The sequence below is a fragment of the Mya arenaria genome, chromosome 11 (genome assembly GCF_026914265.1).
Source record: "Mya arenaria isolate MELC-2E11 chromosome 11, ASM2691426v1".
Classification (NCBI taxonomy): Eukaryota; Metazoa; Mollusca; class Bivalvia; order Myida; family Myidae; genus Mya; species Mya arenaria.
In genome coordinates this window covers 1,250,807-1,256,806 of record NC_069132.1, presented here as the reverse complement: position 1 = coordinate 1,256,806, position 6,000 = coordinate 1,250,807, and positions in this window count along the sequence as shown.

Below are 6,000 nucleotides of genomic sequence, written 5' to 3'. Positions count from 1 at the left end.
AATTTAAGTTTACATAAATTTTGCCATCAAATATAATGCCTAATAATTCGAAGTCTTTAGGTGATATTGGAAGTAGCCGGAATGCAGATTTTATATCACGCTTTGCCATTAACGTTGATCTTCCCAATTTAAATATCATGTCTGCCACTGTGTCAAATTTTGTGTACGATACTGATTTTAATTGACTAATTATGCCGTCATTAACACTACCGCCAGCCCGTGGATAGCTTAAATGAGTGATAAGGCGCCAACCGCCATCAGACTTCGGTACCAAGCCTATGGGGGAAATTCGAAGATTTTTAAACGGTGGACTAATGAACGGCCCGGCCATTCGGCCCTCCAATATTTCTTTTTCCAATTTATCGAAAACTACGCTTGGTCGGAGTTTAGCCGATCGCAAATTTTTTGCATCGATGGGTTCGCGCGACCCTTCAAATCCTAAACTAAAACCAAATCGGAAACCATTCCTTAACAATGTTGCATGGACCTTATCGGGATATCGCTGTAAAAATGCGTCTAAATTTGATGTGTTTATGGGGCTGTAGCCGGGGTACTTAAGACGACGGACGGGGCACGAATCGTTGTTAGTAACGGGGGGAGAACTTGGACCCGAGGTAAGGGCGAGTAAAGGAACGACCCCGGACGAGTGGAAACCTTGTCCGCGCGAGGTGAGCTGCATCACGGACAGGTCGGGGCCCGGGGTATGGGATAGAACTTCTTTGGCTAACGCAAGACCTACAAGGATGATCAAGATTGCAGAACATACAACTATGTCGGTAAGCACAAACTATTCGATGGCATTGTCTATAATTGAAATCGAAGCATTTCTTCTCGGCGAGTTTGCCAATATTGCTTACCACTGCCAAGGACGGACCCATGCAAAGAAGCCACAATTCGTAATCTATTTTTGCGAAGGACAGGCCAGTTGGGTCGGCGGCTAATCTAAGTCTAAACTGCTGGTCATAATCACGCCAGCCTAGGCCGGCGTGCTTTTTGGCAGCTAGCCGGATGTCACGGCCATATTTTAACAATTCCTGAGTCCTGCCCGGATGAGCAGCCAAAAAAATGGACATGTATACTAAGAAAGCATCTGTCCACGAACTGATGTCGTTAAGTTTTTGTTGTGCGGACTTGTCAATAATTAGCCGACCGTCCTGGCCTATCATTAACGATTTATTTGACTCCTCGACACCTGATTTAGAATCAATCAAAGAAGAGAATTCTACAAATGCGCCAGACACAATTTTATTCTTAATCTGATGCGAGATGTTGCGCCCAACATTTGAAAAGACACTTGGCATCTGATTCACTGTGTTATCAATAACCGTTAAAGGCAACGGATCAGAAAGGAAATGTTCCGTACCTGCACCTTGTTCACCGTTCGCGACCGATACCTGCGGAATGCTGATGGGCCCATTCAATGGCTGGCGGCCTTCCAGGGCGGCGGTTTGTAAACCGTTGCCAGCGAGGAATGATGACGAGACCTGAGGTGTGGGTACCCTCCCCGTATTAGCCAAGTCTATGGGCGCTATAGGACCATCATCTGCAAGAGCCACAGTACCGGTAGTCAGCGCCACAGATGCATCAGCTGTAGCCGCGGCTAGACCGGAATTCACCGTCGGGGCTGATGCGGGCACTGCTGCGATTGTGTTTGATTTGGGCGTCTGGCCTGTCTGTACTGAAGGGGTCCTCCTTGCCCGCTTAGCGGCCCGAAACTCTTCCACAATATCTCGAAGCGGGAATGCCATCCGGAAAAAGAAAGCAAAATCAATAACCGTCGTCTGACGTATAAATATTTACAATTTATATATAAATATGTATGTGCGTGTTTTAAAACCTCATTCCTCGACAAATTGATCGAGTTCTTGATAAAGAAGACAAAACAAATAAAATAGAAACATTTATTTAATGATTTGAATGTATATGTAATGTTCTGTACTATAATTCATCAACTAACTAAGCAAAACTATTTTAATTCGAACAACTATTTTTTCTTAAATAGCAAATCTAGCTCTTAAAAAACTGACCTTTCGGTTCGACTGCCTGAACGAAAGTGAATCGGTGGGGTTGCGCGCTCGATTTAGCGCATGCGCTGAATCTCTTTTTAAGTTTTAACCAATGAAATGCTTTAACGAAATGGCGGGCGCGGGAATCTTTTGATTACGTAATACTATAAGGCGCCCTCAAGCGGATCTGTTGAATGATTAGATGTGTAGTGCTAATGTAAACATAAAGGTGATGAAAACGGGTTGATTATTCTCGATAACAACAGCTATTTTATAGTTAATAGCTGGTATTGTTGTTCTAAGTTTTAAGTGAATTGATAGCGAAATCCTCAGGATGAGGTAAATGCAGAGTAGCAGTGTTCATAAGCCAGTATTCATGAATCTATTACATTACAATTAACATTAACACGACATTAATTCTGTAATAACTTAAGATTTCATAAGCTTTACACACATTTATTCTCGACAAGCATCACAGTACAACTGAATACATTTAGACAATGCAAACCATAAGTAATATCAAGCTATATAGTCTATTTCACATTACTTCTTCCTTTCCCCCTGAATTAAGAGTTCATTCATGAATCCATCGAGAAGTTTTCCCTGAATTGCCATGAAATAAAACTGTCTTGTTTTGATAACCTTTGATAACATTTGTAAGTTGAATCCTGGGTTTGTCAATTATACTCCAATAACAGAACGTTATCAAGTTATTGTGGTTGTTGACTGATTAAAATGTCAAACACTCTGGAAATGTACATGAAAATAATAACGCAATGTCATAGATTAGATGTTTGTGAAAAGTAGTGTTCCAACATTCCAACGTTAATTTAAGTAGATATACAAAGAAATGTTGATCCTTTCAAACAATCATTCACATAACGTAATAAACATATACAGATGAATATATAATGTTATTTATTATAATAGCATATATATACTAGTATATAAATATTGATATATACTAATTTTCTATCAATTTATGAAAGAAAATATTAGCTTCGTATGATACTTGACACTTATTGATGGTTAGGGATTATTATACAAATATTGGTGAAATCTTTTCACTCCAAATACCAATGCTAATGCCTCCTTTTCAAGTACTGAATAGTTTTTCTCTGCACCAGATAGAGTTCTAGAAGCAAACACAATCGGCCTCTCGGAACCATCTTCCATATTCCAAAAGCTTCTTTGATTGCAGAAATGCCTGATATTCGTTCTCGCCCCAATGCCATGTTGCTCCTTTCACAAGTAACGCATGTAACGGCGTCAAAATCTGTGACATGTTCTTGAGAAAATTATGATAAAAGTTAATCATTCCCAGATAATTTTGTAGCTGCTTCTTTTTGGTGGGTGATGGCTTTTCCTGTATAGCCTTTACCCGTTCTGGTAGTGGTGCAACTCCCTTTTCTGTGAGTTTGTGTCCCAGATAGATAACCTCGTTTGCTAAAAAGACACACTTGTTTCGGTTCACCCTGACACCATGCCTCTGTAACCGGTATAACACACATTCCAGATTTTTCAAATGTTCTTTGCGTGTGCGTCCTGTGACTAAAATGTCATCAACTCTCACAATAACATGCGGCAGTCCCTGTAGCATATTTTCCATGGTACGCTGAAAAATTCCAGGACAAAACTTTACACCATAAGGCATTCGATTGTACACAAATAAGCCTTTGTGCGTATTTATGGTGACATACTTCTTCGAATCTTCTTCCAGTTCCAATTGCAGGTACGCTTGTGACATGTCCAATTTTGAAAACTGTTTCCAGCCATTTAGCGTAGCATACAAATCTGTAATTTTAGGAATCGGATAATTGTCCAACTTTGAACACTGATTTATTGTTACTTTATAATCACCACATATCCTAATTGATTTATCACTTTTGACAATCGGTACAATTGGCGCTGCCCATTCAGAAAACTCTACAGGGGTTATTGTTCCTTCGTTTTGCAGACTTTCAAGCTCTTTTTCAATGTCTTCTTTTATTGCATACGGTACTGGTCGTGCTTCAAAGTACTTTGGTTTGGCATCTACGTCACTGTAGATGTTTGCCTTCACGCCAGTTATTTTTTCTACTCCTTCATTGAATACGGCCCCGTTTTGTTCAAAATCGCATTAAAATCATTGTCATCAGTTGCCCCACTGACTTTTACAGAACAAATTTCTCCCCAGTCAAGCTTTCATGTATTTCCTGTTTGTTGTTATTTTGATCTTTTGATTTTGGGTTTCGTCACAAATGCTATGAAAAATACATGTATTGTAAAAAAAATAAGTATGAGTATGAAATCCTTTTTTTTTTTCGCACCATACATCCGACATTTTTAAAACAAAATCCGTTAACCAATTAGTAAAAAAATGGCCTTAGCGTTGCGCCCAAAGATCCATTGCCAGACAACTGCCGGGGTTGGTGGGGTTGGGATTAGTAGACTTCATGCAACTGTTTAAAATGTATTTTTGTTGGTAAGATAATATTAGACTGATACTATTGCATTCATTGTATTTGCCGTATTGCGGGACGTTCATGTTACATCAAGTGCTCTTACATTGATATACCGAGCAATAAATTAGTATCCGAGTACATATAAATGAATTGCTAGAATACTATATACAAGTAATTTTGCATAACAAATTCACGGTTCGTTCAAATTTGCTTAAATTGTTATAAATATTAACATGTGTTACAGCTCTTGTGTTGATTACACTTTTATTAATGCATGCACATTCTGATTCTGCTTCACACAAAAACTACATAAAACTTCGTCGCCAAACATAAAAGGTAATTAAACATAAAAAATCGGCCGTATAGTACCCATGTAAGTGCACTATCCGTCGAAAAGATAAATAATGCCAAAAAAAATCAATTACATAATAGCTAAAATAGGTACAAGAATGGTAAACTATGACTGAAAACACAGTTTCATGTCACGCAATTTTCTATTTTCACTTTGTAAACAATCAATCGCTCATCTTATACATTCAATAACTTTTTTGTTAAGGCCTGTAGAAACATAGATTCAAAAAACGAGTGACACTTACACATTAGGTCTACGGGTAGGCGTATTTATATTGCGAGTTAGATGCTATTACTCACTTACAAGGTGAAAATACCTTCCTGAAACACCGAAATTCCTTCAAACGCCGCCATTTTATTCTGCTTCACACAATTCCCTCACTTAAAATTCGGCAAACACAAAACACGTTGGACCCCCCCCCCCCCCCCCACACACACCTGATTTAGACGCAACGAGATCCGGTTATGCCAAAAGTTGTTGTGATTCTGCAAAAGGATGGCCAAAAAAATGTCAATTTGGTGGTTGCTGTGGACGTTCTGCTGCTATTGAAGTATCTGCACATCTGGCAAACTTTCGAATGTATCCTGCATGAGCGTAGCTGTATTTAGAATTCGGGGTATAACACCCTGCTATTGAGGCTCGTCTGTGGTAACAACACAGTGTCGATCACGCAAATGATCGGATGGTACTAAAAGCCGGTACCCGGTATCGCCCGGTACCCGGTACCACTTGTCGATATCGGATTAAGTGCTACCGGAATGTTATCAGATGACTAATCTCATTATGCCATGACCCGCTTTTTTATTGCCTTTTGAAGGTATCATTATCGGATAAAGATCTCTTAATGTTGGCGGTATGATTTATTATTCCATTTGACCTTGTTTGTAAAATAGTTTGAGTTATAAAGGAATAACTGTTTTACGGAGAGCAAAATAATACCAAAACACAATTAAATTTGTATAAAAATATATATCTTTAAATTCAAAGACAGCAATGACAAAAAGTAACGCATATTTATATATATCATTATCATCATATATGATTTTCATTCAATGTTGCAATTTCACATACAAGTATAAAGTAATTTAAACAACCATTTAAAATCTTAATTTTTGAATTACAAAACAGGCAAACTAGCGAAAATAACAAATTACAGCGAGCATCTCACACAAAATGCATAGGTAATTGCACAGACCAA